The sequence below is a fragment of the Scleropages formosus genome, chromosome 16 (genome assembly GCF_900964775.1).
Source record: "Scleropages formosus chromosome 16, fSclFor1.1, whole genome shotgun sequence".
NCBI lineage: Eukaryota > Metazoa > Chordata > Actinopteri > Osteoglossiformes > Osteoglossidae > Scleropages > Scleropages formosus.
Genome location: NC_041821.1, coordinates 16920618 through 16936627, shown reverse-complemented (window position 1 = coordinate 16936627; position 16010 = coordinate 16920618). Strand labels below are relative to the sequence as shown.

Here is a 16010-nt window from a genome sequence, read left to right as displayed (position 1 = left end):
GACTGCTTGTTTGCATTGTGTTTCAGGTTTACAGTGGACCTGGCTACCTTTTGTGCTTCACTGGAGAATTATTTACTAAATGCCTTCATCTCCCTGTTCTTCTTAATACATACTGTCCCATTACTTTTTACTTTTTCTTCTTGCTTTGCATTTATCTGTAGCACTGTAAACTGGAGAAAGCCCGAAAGGACCCTCTATATATGCTTTTCCAGACCTGAGATTCTTCGGTGTGTTCCTCAATGGATAGTCATTTTGTAGCGAGGAAAAATGTGTTCATTGTGGCAACACCTTAGAGTTGCAGCTACTTCACAGTACTTCTGTCTTTAGTCATGAATTGTAATTTCTGCCGCTGAAACTGCTGAGTAGCAGTTTGTATATACGGTTTTCTTGAGCATTAATTTACACATCAAGGTTTTTAGAAGTACAAATATCACCGGCATCCCATAGAAGGTGGTCTGTTCTGATGACTTTGGTTGGCTTGCTCTAAGTGATGCGATGTGCAAGACAAGTCTTGATCTTACGCTGAAGTACCAGGAATTGACAAGTATTTCACTTTAATTAAGAGTCATCAATAGAATCATCATTTAACTACACACTAAATTGCATTATACAGGAATATGGTTTTTTAAATAGATTAAACATTAGAAAAACACTAAATGTGACAGCAGGGGGGTGTGGTGGTGCAGCAGGTTTGGCCGGTGCCTGCTGTGTTGTGGGTTTAGGGTTCGAGTCCAGCTTGGGGTGCCTTGCAATGGACTGGCATCCTGTCTTGGGTGTGTCCCCTCCCTCCTCGGCCTTGTGCCCTGTGTTGCCAGGTCAGGCTCCAGCTCCCTGCAACCCTGCTTGGGACAAGTGGTTGTTGACAATGAATGGCTGAATAAATGTGATATCATGCACAGTATGATGGCAAGCTACTCATTAATCGTAATGTGTATGTTGATTTCATTACCATGATAAGAGCAGCAAATCAGTGTTTAACATACTAATATTGTAACAGAGGGAGACTGAGACAGATTCAGGCCTCTGTGGTACAATTTTCTTCCTTTCAGATCTTTTCATTCAGAGCAGAGTGAGCATATTCTTTTTTAATATTTGAATATTCAAGGTGGAGTCTGCGCAACATATTTTGGTAAAAGTGGTTCTTTCTATAAATCATCAATAACACATACAAAAATTACTAATTTGTTTTTTCATAGTACTGCAGTCAGGTAAATTACGCTTTAGTCCAGTGTATATGTAATATTTCCATTATTACATTTTTTAGGAGGATGGTGATGTTAAGTTCTTGTTATTCTTGTTTAATTTGATTTATTTCAAATGTTGGATGTAAACTGATTTACTACAGTCACCTAGGGACACCGAAATTTATGGGTGACATATTTTGCTACTAAAATATGTCCCCAAAGGGAAATTCACTTAGGCTGTTACTGCAATGGTGCTAAATGCATGGCTTTGAACTACAGGAGGAAACCCACGCAAACACAGCAAGAACGTGCAGACTCCACCCAGACTGAGGAGGGATCAAACCTGTGTTCTCTAGCACTGCCCAGTCATTGTATAGCTCATCGCTGCCCTGTGTCTCATAAATGCTGTAACATTGCAGGCAACACACACACACACACACACACACACACACACACACACACACACACACACACACACACAAAACTTCTTGACACAAGTGGGGTTGCGGTGAGCTGGAGCCTAACCCAGCAAAGCAGGGTGCAAGGAAGGAGGGGAGGAGGACAGGACAGGATGCCAGTCCATCGCAAGGCATCCTAAGCAGGGCTCGAACCCCAGACCCACCAGAGAGCAGGACCTGGCCAAACCCGCTGTGCCACTGCTCCCCCCCATATATATTCCCAACATCTTAAATAATAAACAATAAGTTATTTTAAAGATCTCATCCTCATTATCTTTACATACATCTATATGTAAAGTTTAAAATTTAAAAAAATATATTTTCCCATTTTCTCCTGTGTTTACATTACGTGTATTTATTTAGCAGACGCTTTTGTCCAAAGCGACTTCCAATGAACTCTATGTAGTGTTATGAGCCCACACACCTTATTCACCAAGGTGATTTACACTGCTAGATACACTACTTACACTGGGTCACTCATCCATACATCAGTGGAACACGCTCTCACCCTCTGTCACTCACACGCTCATATGTATCTGTGTGTACCTTTATTTTTAGAGATAGAATTTTAAAACACTAAGCCCAATACCCTAATGCTGACTCTGACTGGAGAGTTACTGGAGAAAACTCCTAGAGCCATGAGAACAAGTTAAGCTGCAGTCTTTGCAATATAATTTGCTTTATTCTTTGTTTGCTGTGCTAGTACTCAGCGCTCCTCATCTCTGTGTTCATAGACAGCCAGAAATTTGGATTTTGATTAGCAATTTCCATGTAGTCATAAGTGTGCACTTATTCATAGCTTGCAGAGCATCACTGGTACAAAACAGTACCAACATGCATTTTTATATTCATGAAGCAAATATGGATGGCATTGTGATGAAATGTTTGGTTGCAGCCTGGTGCTGCGTTGGTTTCGAATTTGCAGTAGAGCTTTTGATTTGGATGTCACTGATGTTTTTTTTTTCTGGGGTTTATATGGTCTTCTGGGTTTCTTCAAACAATGCAAAGAAATGCAGTTTAGGTGAAACATCCTCAGTGATGTCCTGTGCAGAGTGTTACATACCACGTACCATTTAATAAATACTAGTTGCAATATTCACATTATCTGACATTTTTAGATATGCACACGGGTAAAAAATTGCATGTCTTTTTAGATGGGTATTTTTTATAAATGGCATATAAACAGAACTGGATATGTGGTTCGTTGATAGTTGAAGTTAATGTAGATCTAAAGATTGATATTCTTGAATGTACTGTATTCTAGGTTTGAATTGTTATGTTAAAGAACTGCAAAGTGCATTATGACACACATGTGCATTTTGATTGCAGTAACAAGCCGGGCGACAGTGGTGTTAGGGTTTATGGGAATGTTTACCTTTCCCGTATGTAACGAAACAAATACATAAACCATACTCAAAGGTAGAAAAAAATCTCCAAGACTTTGCCAATACTGAAAAGTAAAACATACAACACAAATTCACTTTTCACCTCTTGTTAACAATATAAGTTAAAAGTCTCACATACTTTTGTCTAATTTTTTTTTCCCCTCATGAGTCCAAACTCTACTCAAAGGAAAACTCTAACCAGCATCCCTCAGCTTCCAAAGGTCATCCTTTTTTATCACAAGTCTTTCATTGATTCATGAGCTACACCTGCTGCTTATTCTTGGTCAGCAAGGCGTCCCCATGAGTAGCCCACAGTTTGGGAGGTCAAATACAGAACTACAGTTGTGTTGAAAAGAACTGCATTCTTTTCCTTTTGTGGTATTCAGTTGATAAATTATAGACCTTTTATTTATGTTGATTAACAGCTCTTTTTTTGACCTGAACAGGACAGCATTTAAAAATAAGATTGAAAAATATCCTGCAATGAACTGGCATCCTGTCCAGGGTGTACCCCTTCTAGCCTAGAAGCCAGTGCTTCTGGGATAGGCTCCACATCCCCGCAGTCCTGAGCAGGAACGAGTGAGTGAGTGAAAACTGTTTGTATATGACATTTATTTAGTTACTGAATCTCAGAAACACAGTGTTTTTTTTAAATTAATGTTGTGAAAACTGATGCCCTTCCAAAATAAGAATTTTCTCAGTAGTATTTTAGGAGTGAGGCGTTATATTCAAATGCAGTATACTGTAGTATGCAGTAGTAAGACAATAAAATGTACTCATGTAGTGAAGTGATCCTTCTGCAGTCTTGATCTTGGCTTGTCTGGAACCTGAAACCTGGCAATACAGCCACCTTTGAGAGCAGTCGGACTTGCTGTCCGCTGACCAGGAGAAGCCCTGTCATGCTGGGATCCCATTAGATGTGTTAGTCTCTGGAAGTGCCACCGAGGCTAGGTCGTGACTACTGATTGTGCCCAGCACACTTTATTAAGGACAGACATGGATGACACATGATGAAAGTATCACCCGAAACTGTTTCTTTTCACTACACCCAGCAAGATATTGCATCCTTGTTTGTGATGCTTTATAAGCGTGGTTTAAAAAAAGCAGTTATTGGAGACAGCTCTTCGTGAAGATCCCGGAATCAGTGTTTACGTTAAATTTCTTTTGACCTAACGACACCCTTAAGACATGTTTGCTAGTACTTACTTAAGAAATTACCTTCCTGTGGATTGGTGACCTAGGTTCACGCCTCCTCCTTGCTCACAGTGACATTTATGGTGAAACAGGTAAAGGTACCAGTGTACCAGTGGGTACCAGTGAAGCACAGAAATGCATGGAGAAAAACGCAGCAAGTGGCATATATAGCATGCTTAGTGAAAAGTGCTAAAAGGTCTGATATAAACAAAACAGGAGGCAAGGACAATAGTATGTAAAATTTAGTAATTAAACTGGAATAATTGTGCTTGTTTGTAAGTGTCTGTGATCAACAACGTTAAGGAGCATTGCACATTTTTTTTGGGATGAATTGGTCAAAAATTGCATTGAATAGAGGTCTGTAGAGGGAATGTATATTTACTGTCGGTCATTTAAATTAATTTTAAAGTAGCTTGAAGTGTAAAAAGTGAAGACCCTTGAGTATTTTATTCACTGCGGATATACGTCCAAGAGTTTTACAGTCCTGCCTTTAAACAAATCGAGGGATGTCTGCTTCATTGTACTGATTGTGTAGATTTTAAAGACATTATAAGCCTGTAAAAAGCAATGAATGGGATGTTGTGAAGATGATTTTTTTTTTTTTGTTTTCATTAATTTCATTTCAGTGTTAAATTTCATGTTCTTTGAAGTAAGTAAAAAATGGTAAAATAAGTGTGTTGTAGAGTCATCACACCTAGGATGTGTCTTTTAGACTCGGACAAACACAAACCATGAATTAAAAAGTTATGACAAGAAAGAACCTCTACTGCAAGCACTAAACTGATAACATTTGCATTTATTTAGCAGACACTTTTGCTGAAAGCAATTTCCAATGAACTCTGTGTAGTTCATTACCAGCCCACACATCTTATTCACCATGGTGACTTACACTGCTAGATACACTACTTACAATGGGTCACTCATCCATCCATCCATCCATACATGAGTGGAATACACTCTCTCTGTCACTCACACACTATGGGTGAACCTGAAGTGCATGTCTTTGGACTGTGGAAGGAAACCAGAGCAGACACGGGGAGAACATGCAAACTCCACGCAGACTAGACAGGGATCAAACCGACGTCCACTCACGCCACCCAGGTGCTGTGAGACAGCAGCACTGCTCACTGTGCCACCATGCCACCTGTAACCATAGTAAATCTTCCAACTGTGGAAGTAGAATTTGGTTCCCCAACTAAAAACCCTTAAGGAAGAAGGTCTTCTCCTATAATTCTACTGAGTTTAGCATTTCCATTCATCTGTATTGGTTGACATTTTATTCAACCCCCACTTTTCTCTCAGCATTGCTGTCTGTAACTGTTGCAGCAGAAGGTAAGTGTTCCTGCCAAATGAAGTGCTGCTCCCTAGCAGTACATAATCTGACATTTCTTGCTCATTATTCGCATGGGAGCCTTATACCTCTGTGCCCTGCTTGTACTCTTCCACTGTGGCCCTTAGCTTCTAGTCACCTTCCTTGCCGCTGTTCAGCCACAGATGCAGCAGGATGTTTTTTTCTTTGAACACCTGTAATTACTTGAGAGATAATCATTTGCTTTTCTGTGATTAATCATTTTTTAGCAGAAGGTTTGCTGGAAAATGACCTTGACCTCCCACAATGAGGCCTTTTACACTTACAGTTAGACTTCCAAGGGTGAGCTGTAACATTATTGGTATAATTGTTTTTTATTAATTTAGCTAAAGCTTTTCTCCAGAGCAACGTTCAGTGTTGGGTGTGTACACTAAACTACTTACACTGATTTACACAGCTGAGTAATTTTTACTGTATAACTTAAGGATAAGTACCTTGGTCAAAGGTACTGTCTAATTGAATGGGACTTGATTTTGGGTCCTTTGACTAGAGGGCAGCAGCACTAACCACTAGAACATCCCTTCAACTCAAATTAATTGGAAATAGGTTGTGTTGGGGGGGACTGTTAAGGTTAATTTTGGACGGGACGCCAGTCCATCGCAAGGCACCCCAAGCAGCATTCGAATCCCAGACCCACAAGAGAACGGGACCTGGCCAAACCCGCTGCGCCACCGCACCCTCCGCTTTTTGTTTTGTAAATGATCGGTGACGATAAGAGACTAAAGATGACCGAATTTTCCTGAATTCATGAACGGTCAGGAACACGGAACAGCAGCAGCAAACAAAACGAGCAGTACAACAGCTTTCTTCTTTATTTCTTTTCTCATTATTTAGTCATGAATCAGAAGTCACCAGTGTCTTATTAGGGGTTTTGGTATGTGAAAATGTTAGGCAGTTGAAGCTAACCCCTTGGCAGTGAGTCACATGTTTTACGAGGCAAGGGAGGAGAGGCAGTGGTTCGTCCTTGCTTTCTTCCACGCGTGCCATTCCACCTGGTGGAGAAGAACAGCGCTTAAATAGATACTAAAAAAAAAAAAAGAAAAAAACATCTGGCTCCAGGAGCCGAGCCCATAGCTCAGCTGTAGATGCGATGGAAAGAGAACGGTGAATGAGTTCGTAAACACAGTGTGGTGGCCTTTTCCTTTGTAGAGCTGTCATGAAAGGCATAAATACAGCGCACTCTAGAGACAGAGAGCTGAGATGAAAGCCGGGAAGCAATAGTGCTTGCGATAAATCTGCCGGTGCCTGCGAGTCGGATTAGTGACATAAGAAATGGCCGTTTCTGAAGCTCTCTATGGGCTGCGTACCCATCTATTGGCATGCGTAATTTTGAGAACGGCAGCCTTTTCTCAGTTCCGTGCGGAGGGAAGGTTGTGTTCGTGTCTTCCTCTCACCTCCGTGGTTTTCTTAACGGATAACCCTTTACACCCTACGCAGTTTGTTTTGTTTTCCTTTGTTTGCGTTGGACTGGATGAAAAGTGTGGCATGCTGGACCTCTTCCATTTCAGTGACCGTGTTACTCAGTATTTAGGTGGGGAAGGAGACGACTCCCTCTGGGGAGGGTCTGAAGAAACTATCCAGCACTGCCGTGTTCCCAAGCATTATTCCAGCCGTAGAAAATCTTTGCGATGACTCAGCTGGAATGAGGCAGAAATTAAAACAGCCCATGTATGTCTCATTAAGAGTATTGTCCAAGAATTATATGCCACCAGCAGATCAACATAGCAATCTAGTGTAGAGTATTTGTCATGTGTGTTCATGCAGAGATCACACCCGCTCTGGTCACCTCTGGTAATTTGACAATCTTTTACCTCTGCTGTCAAGAAAAATTTCACTGGCTATTGGTAAAGATCACCATTGGTCTTCTATAAGAGATTCGCAAAGAAAAGGGTTAGCATTTATGATATTAAAGTCCTAAAACCCAAGTGCCTGTAAGTGTTGTTATGTCTAAAAAACCTTGAGGTAGCCTGTATTTTTATCTTTGTATCAGGTTATTTCACAAACCATGCGATACAACCAGCAGATATTTCTTGTTTATTTTTCCCAGCTTATTTTTTTACATGAAATTTTCTGAAATTTTTACTGCCTTTTCAGTTTTGAAGCTTTTTTACTGTCTGAGTATTGACTATAGCACCTGTCAAAGCATGTATTGGTTGCAGACCTTTTCATGTTTTCATAGTTTTCCAAATGTCAACACATGTCATGGTGGAAAAAATTCACCACATCTGCAAGGTTACATTTTACAGAAAAAAAAAAATCATTCATACAGTACTTGGTTTTATGTCTTTGAAGGTCAGCATGGCTTTTCCCTTGAGTATGGGCTGGAACAAATATTATCACGTCTGGAGTAGTTTTTAAAATAAAAGTTTATAAGGTACTTCATAGCAAAAGGTAATGTATTTGAACGGACTGCTCTTGAAAATAAATATTGAGATGAATGAGTAAAGAAATCTTTGAATATATTTTATGAATGTATTTAATATTATATGAAGTTGCCTTTAATAAAGACATGGACTACATATGTATTATTATTGTTATTATTATTATTATTATTATTATTATAGTGTACTTGCTGCCACCAACTTTGGGTCATTTTTTGAAGTGTTTATAGGTGTGTACATACATGGTGTGGTCAATAAGTTATAAGACTGGCTGCTGTTCGTAGCTGCTGTGATTGCAAGCCATCGGCACATGCAGTACAGCAACATGACACACCAGCCAGTTTTAGAACTTATTGACTGTTCCATGTACAGTATATCTTCTTAATGTGATGACTTCATTGCAGTAATAATCCATGACCTCAGACCAGTAAAACTCCAAAATGTAGGAGTGACTTTTAAAAAATTAAGCCAGGCAACGTTTAAAAAGGGCTTACTATCTTGTAGCGTAGGACCATTAGCACCTGAAAAAGTTCAAGAATGAATGCAGTTTTTCTGAAACATTGACTCTGTAAGGTCATATAAATGTGTGTGTATGTGTATGTATTTCATGTGTTTATGAGGGAAAGGGGTGACCAAGGCTCAATGATCAACCCCTTGTGTTTTGATATGGCTGGGATTGTTTTGCGTGAGCCGCATTAACTTGGGAGTTTATTTTGTTTCTTGGTATAGTTGGAGAAGGTCGGGCTCACAGCACGCCTGTCAGAGGGGGCAAGCTCTAGTGGGCTGAGAAATACAACATCTGTTTTCGCAGCTGGAACCTGCAGAAACTTCCTGCCATAGATTGCACTGCCTCTGTTGGAAAATGCTGTTCAGAAATATGGGTTTTTTAGAAGAATGGGGAGTTTTACAATAGACAGCCTTCAGACTATACTGGGGGATACGTTCAAAGATGCATTTAGAATATTTTACAGATATTTTGCAGGGTGTTTCCAAATACCAGCAGGCCCTAATTTCCATGAGAATTGTTTTACGATACGTTTTTTAACAGTGTGTATGTGGCAACACTATTCGTGGAAACTTTGCAGGTTTGCTCGTAATTTTTTTTTTTCAGAAAGCTTCATAATTAAAGTTTCCTAAAACAAAACTCCCAATATTACTTTTCCTTTATGGCTGATGTAATTAAACAGGACATGGTGCTTGTTCTACTCTCAAGACGTTCTCCGATGCAGTCAGTAAATAATGAACGTTCTTGTTTAAAGGACTGTAGGTCTGTGCTCAGTTTGATCAGCTCTTCCCGTTAGTTTTGGAAAAGCAGCTTCATTATGTATGAACTACATTGTCATTGTAGATGCCTTACTGTCATAAAATGTTTGTGCTTATGCTACATCTGCTAACATCTGCGTTACTGTTATAACATGTGTCCCAGGGTTTGTGACAATGATGAACAATTAACAGAATATTAAATACTGTTACATATATTTGATTGTTACTCATCTTTATTTCATTTAGAAGTGACGAGCCATCAGTCAAGTTTAGGCTGTCAGTTTTAATGCAAAAATCATAAGAAGTAGGGTTCTTGCCAGTCTGCCAGTCACAGGTGAGAAAAGAAGTGGCAGCAGTGAAAGTGTGGTAAACTGAACTTTAATGAGCTCTCTGATCCCGAAGGAGTTAATCATTATTCACAATCACCTTACTAGTTACAAAAAGTAAATTTCTATATGTGTGTGTGTATTTAACACACTCAAAATGTTATTCACCATATTGTACCATTAAAGCTTCCAGTTTGCAGCTGGTCAGACACACCATGTAGGAAAATAGGCCTTTTAAAAATTTTTAGATGAACAAATGTTTATGTCTTTGGATTCCTTCCACATTATTTGCTTTTCTCAGGAAAAAGTATGAAACATATTAATGAAAATAGCAGACGCACGAGCGCGTTGCTACGTGTAGCTTCAGTCATTGCCCTGATATTCGTATACTTACATACGGATTTCGAATGGATACCTGAGCCGAGTAGGTCGTGATGCAGTGCCTCATTCCGTTTATTTGCACTACTTGAGGGTTGTTAGAAATTTTCCCATGATTTACTGCGTATTATAACTAATTAATGTACGCCAGTCGTGACAAAATAATGTGAATAATGTCAAGAAATAAATTACTACTGTTATAGTTACAGGAGTTGCTGGGTTAACTTCCAGTTCGCCGCGACCCCGCTTGGGATGAACGGTTTCAGACAATGTGTGTGTGTGTGTGTTTGTGTGTGTGTGGTTACGCTTAATATGGCAGTTTTATGGAGGTCACTAAGATTTTCAAAGCACAACATGAGCAGTGGGAGTATAAGTAACAAGTTTACACTGCATTAGAAGCAGCGGGTCCCCCGTGTATTGCAGGAGATGTGGGAACACCACATTTTTCAGCCCTATTTGGAGTCTTCGGAATGAGAGCATATAAATGATTGTCTCTGCTTTATTTTAAGTTCCTTGGCTGCCATGTGGGTGAATTAAGCTAGAGATACAATTCTTGGCCAAGAGCCTATGGCTGCCTTTTTTCTAAAACGTATCCCCTAGACAACTCTGAGCTAAAATTGACCTTATATTCTCATTCCAAGAATTTAAGTATTGCTTTCTTCATTATCGTTAACAGAAATCATACATCTGCTCACTTTACTTTATGAAATCAAATGTCTGCTTACTTTATAACTTTGTGAGAAATGCCTACACAGTCATCCTATAAATCCATGAAATCTTTCTTTGTTCAACATGCAGTGGCGCTTCTGGAGATATGGTATAATTTAGTATAGCAACAGGATGTATTTTTTTTAATTAAATACTTTAATATTCAGCCCGATATAATAGGGCCCTATTCAATGAAGAAACGCTACGGTGGTTTATAGTAATACTTATATATACCTTTTTAGAAAAACAGACATATTATTCAATATGACATTGTTGCCCATGCCTACTTCTACTTACATGACGGGGGCAAAAAATTTTGTATAAGAACACTCGTTAGCTTTGGTAGGTGCCAGATTTTCCAAAGGAATAATTCAGCCTCGGTGCAGTACTCTTGCCGAGTGGCATTCAAGTTAAATTGCACGCTGTTACAAAACAGATAAATAACTGAAAAATAATAAAACGTGTGCGTAATAAATAAGATTAATACACTTTGTCCTTGTGTTGCAGTCATTCAATTCGCATGTTTTCCAAGTTATTTTTATTTTTTACATTTTTCCAGTATGTATTTATAATATAATATAATATATATATATATATATATACACACACACACACACACACACACTCTTTCTGAACCGCTTGTCCCATATGGGGTCACGGGGAACCGGAGCCTAACCCGGCAACTCAGGACGTAAGGCCGAAGGGGGAGGGGGGGACACCCAGGACGGGACGCCAGTCCGTCGCAAGGCACCCCAAGCGGGACTCGAACCCCAGACCCACCAGAAAGCAGGACCTGGTCCAACCCACTGTGCCACCGTGCCCCCTCTATTAATATAACATAATGTAATACAAAGTAGGAATGTGAAATCCAGTTAATTGATCTGGCTTCTTGTGTCTGAAGCTCTTGTCCGGTACTCATGAGTGCCGGTCAATGACAAGAAGACATATTCTGCACTTGTTTATGAAGACCATACATGTTTCAGTCATTTTACACTAGATGTATGTAGCTCAAAGTTAATACACACACACACACACACATTTTCAGAACCGCTTGTCCCATACGAGGTCGCGGGGAACCGGAGCCTACCCGGCAACACAGGGCGTAAGGCCGGAAGGGGAGGGGACACACCCAGGACGGGACGCCAGTCCATCGCAAGGCACCTCAAGCAGGACTCGAACCCCAGACCCACTGGAAAGCAGGACTGTGGTCCAACCCACTGCGCCACCGCACCCCCCTCAAAGTTAATAAAAATGCTGAAATAAAAGTCTGAAACGTAAAAATATGTTCATACACAAGATATGAGCTATAAACACTGTTAACTGAAGACAGTCCTGCATTCATATTTTGTTTCTATTCTAAGTGCATTTTAATGCTAGTTAACATCTGTATGCCAAAATGCAGCTCATCTTTGCTTCCCATGAGAGTTTTTAAAAAACAGAAGGCTGAAGAAGTAAGAATAATAAGAATAATAAATAAATATATAGATAAGAATAAATAAATAAACTAGAAAATGATTGTACTTTGAAATATTTGTAACTTGAATGTTCCTAAGTATTAGGGTTAGGGTTAGGTCTTAGTATTAATGTAGTCTGAGATGTTCTCAGGGTCTGCAAAAGGCACTTTTCATGAGACTTTCACCTTTATATAAATCAGTTTTTGAAGGAACAGGGGGAGTGGTGGTGCAGCAGGCTTGGCCGGATCCCGCTCTCTAGCGGGTCTAGGGTTTGAGTCCCACTTGGAGTGCCTTGTGACAACCTGGTGTCCTGTCCTGGGTGTGTCTCCTCCCCCTCCAGCCTTATGTCCTGTGTTGCCCAGTTAGGCTCCAGCTTGCTGCAACCCATCTGGGGACAAGTGGCTTCAGCCAGTGTGTGTGTGTATGCGTTTTGAAGGAACATGGCTTGCTTTGCCTTTCTCTTCTTTGGTAACTTAACCTTAAAGGTTGATTAACGTCCATCTGTGTGTGAATGTGGGCATAGCAGTTTGGGATAAGTGATAACAAGGGGACTTTCTCTGCTCTTCATGCAGGTTTCTAGCCTGTCAGATCAGCAGTCATATGTAGGTTTGTTATATGTTAATGAGAAATAGCAGCTTCTAACTCATCGAGTGAGGAACTTAAATGACCTACTTTGTTTACAGCCCCTGGTCAACTGCCTCATGGTCCCGCATCTCATGCAAATGTGCTAGCAGGGAAAGCCAGAAAATACTCGGAATTGTGGAGGAATACTGCGGTAACCCATCTCTTTTTCAAATGAGACCTCCCTGAACTGCATTCTGGTATGAGAATGCTGCTATAATGGGGAAGGGCATCTGGAACTTTTTGAATGAAGACGTACCGTTAACATTTTCACTCTTCGAAAGGTAAACATGGCTTGAGCTGGGAGACCTCAAATGTCTTGAAATGGAAAATAGTGCACATTGCTTCTTTTAGCTCACTAATCCCCAATCTGAACATTTCAGGTTGCTCGAAGCGCATAATTTGACTTTTGAGTTCAAGGACCACATATAGATCAACCATTTGCATCCATTTTGACCAGGTGCGGAAACATAATAGTGTCTGATATTCTCCAAGTAGGAAGTATCGCATGGATTAACACACATCAGAACAGACCTTTGTACAATTCCTGCTTTGATTGCAGTCGAAATTAAAAATGCATATTTTACAGTAGCCGGGGGGTGCGGTGCTGCAGCAAGTTTGGCCAGGGCCTGCTCTCTGGTGGGTCTGGGGTTCGAGTCCTGCTTGGGGTCAATTGCAATGGACTGGCGTCCCGTCCTGGGTGTGTCCCCTCCTCCTCCGGCCTTGCACCCTGTGTTGCAGGGTTAGGCTCCGGCTCGCCGCGACCCCGCTTGGGAGAAGTTGTTTCAGCCTGTGTGTGTGCTTTACCGTAGTGTAAGAGTAATCATTACAAAAGCTGTTTACGTGAATTCAACAGCTGAGTGAATAGATTATATCTTAAAGTTAGTGTTGCGGGGCAGCAGGTAGCAGTTAGAGCCGACGCCTCGCGCTCAAAGGGCCTGGGTGCAACTAACATCACTTCAACCCTGCTTGTACACTAGCTGACTGCTCTGGCTATTTTTTTGCTTAAATCTAGTGCATTAATCTTTACATGAATGCACTATATTTAACCAAAAAATAGCCAGATTAAGATGAATGAGGGACCAAGAAATTTTGGGTTTGAAAACCAATGTGCTGTGTATTTGTTCCGCAACATTTGGTGCAAGCACCAGTGCTGTTGCAGAGAACAAATACTAGTTAAAAAATAAAAGAAAAATGACTGCGTCATGGATAATAACACTTATCGCAGTATAATGAGCCCAGTGCATGAAGAAGGGTGAATATTTAGATAATTTTAGCAGCTTTTTCGTTGCATTGCACCTCATTTTATAAGGGCTTGGTGTGTAGCAGCGTTTAACAAGAAGAACAACCGCATTGTAGTCACTAATTCTTTTCAGACCATCAAACTCTGGTGTCTCAACTCATCCGGAAGCACAGCGATGAAGCGGAAGTCCTCGTGGAGTAAAACACGAGTCTAGCAAATAACTGCGGATTGTCACGGAATTCATGTGGAAGTAAGAACCTCTTGTTGTTGCTGGTAAATTTCTACGTACTTGGGATGGTGCCAGTCATGGTCTGAATACCAGAGCGCTCCCCACTGTGACCTTCAGTTATTCATATCTCATAGTGAATGTTAGTGTTTCGAGTATCACTTTTCACACATTTCACAGCATTTATGATTATGTCTGGATTGTGGCGTTTTATAACTCCGCAAATCCTGAGTAACGGCATTTGTCGGTAGTCTAAATGTTAGTTTGATGCACAGGTTTCGGTCGCGCGGACATAGATGTACGGCGCAAATTCGTTTACGCGAAACACTTTTAAGGGAAGGGCATCTATGTCGCTCAGGTAGACAAGACTGTTAGTGCAAGGAGAAATTTTCACAAAGTGGCACGTGTTAGTCTGTTGTCATAGGGAGTAATGAATTTTTTTTTTTTGCAACAGCAGTTGCCTGCGGACAGTGTTATCTGGTCAGTGATGAATTAGCAGAGCGCTTACTCTCGTTGCTAAGAGCCAGAGGACTTTCAGACACATGGCCAAGCCACATGTCTTCTTCTGTTTAATTTGGAGCCCCATGTGGCTCTTCACTTTTATTGAAGGATAACATTTCATTGTGTAGTGCATCGCAAAAGAGCCCTCTGTTTGCTTTTCTCTCGGATTACGTATCCGTTCTGACGTTATGCTTTTTCAATCGATCAGCAGCAGAACAGAAATCAGTCACAGCATCATAGAGACAGAAGCAGGATATCAAGGTGTTGAAAGTGAAAAAGGTTGCAAGATTTCACAGCGCTGGTGGTAGCAGTGTCTATGGTCTTCTGAAAGGGCGACCAGACATTTTAGAATTAATTCATATTATCGCGTGGTTCAAATGCCTTTGGCCTGTGAGAAGAAACCAGAGCACCCGAAGGAAACTCATGCAAATATGGGGAGAACGTGCAAATCCTCCACACAAACTGAAACGGGTTTGAAGTAGCACCCGTTGGGCCGTCGTTCTCCCTGAGAACAGTACAATGAAAAACAAAATTAAAAGAAAAAAAATTGGGATGAATAAAAGCTGCTCAGAAATGTAATACTTAGATCTCCAGTTTACAAGGAAGCTCTATTTCTTTCAGAAAATGGTAGTTTTTACGCATTTAAATTATGCAGTAGTTGACTTTTGGTATAATATGGGAAAAGTGTGAGTTAAAGTAACTCAGTTGCAGTATATGTATGCTATGTATCTCCGACACAAGTATAAGAGCAGGCTTCCTGGAGTGCAACTACTGTTTATATGTCCAGGTCATTAATAGCTCCACCATCCAGTGTTTTGATATGTGACCATAAAAGTGCAGAAGGCAGTCGGCGGTGCTCACACACGGGTGAGACAATATGCCACAAGACACGCTGCCTGGCTGCGTGAGCAGCAAAATCCAACATGTAAAACATGGCCTTTTTCAGTTTCCAGCTAGAATGCACCGGAAGCCCCGTCCCCTAATTTTTCAGCCCCGTTCGGTTTTGGCCTGCTGCTTCTCACGTGCAGCTGTCTGATGTGTCACTTCACCTGGGTTGCATCTTCCCAAAGTGTTGAAGCCTGTCTGCTGTAGAGGTTAACACAGCAAGAGTGGTCCCTGTCTTAGGTAAGCTTCATGGTCCCCAAAAATATCTAAAAACAAATACATCACCTTTTTAACCCTAAATATGGGGTAATGCAGTTCATTTTAAAATTATGCCAATCGCACTGAGGAATGTCAGTCTAAATTTGTATCGTGTCCTTCGTCAAGGTGAAGACCCAAATTTAATTTAAAAGACAATAGCATATGTGTGATAAAGA

General features: G+C 40.6%; 1 protein-coding gene across 4 annotated transcripts in view; it reads left to right on the top strand.

Moving 5' to 3' along the window:
* Positions 1 to 16010, top strand: part of LOC108933770 (sodium/calcium exchanger 1-like) — a 58758-nt gene that overhangs the window by 5776 nt on the left and 36972 nt on the right. The gene's annotated exons all lie outside the window — the stretch shown is intronic.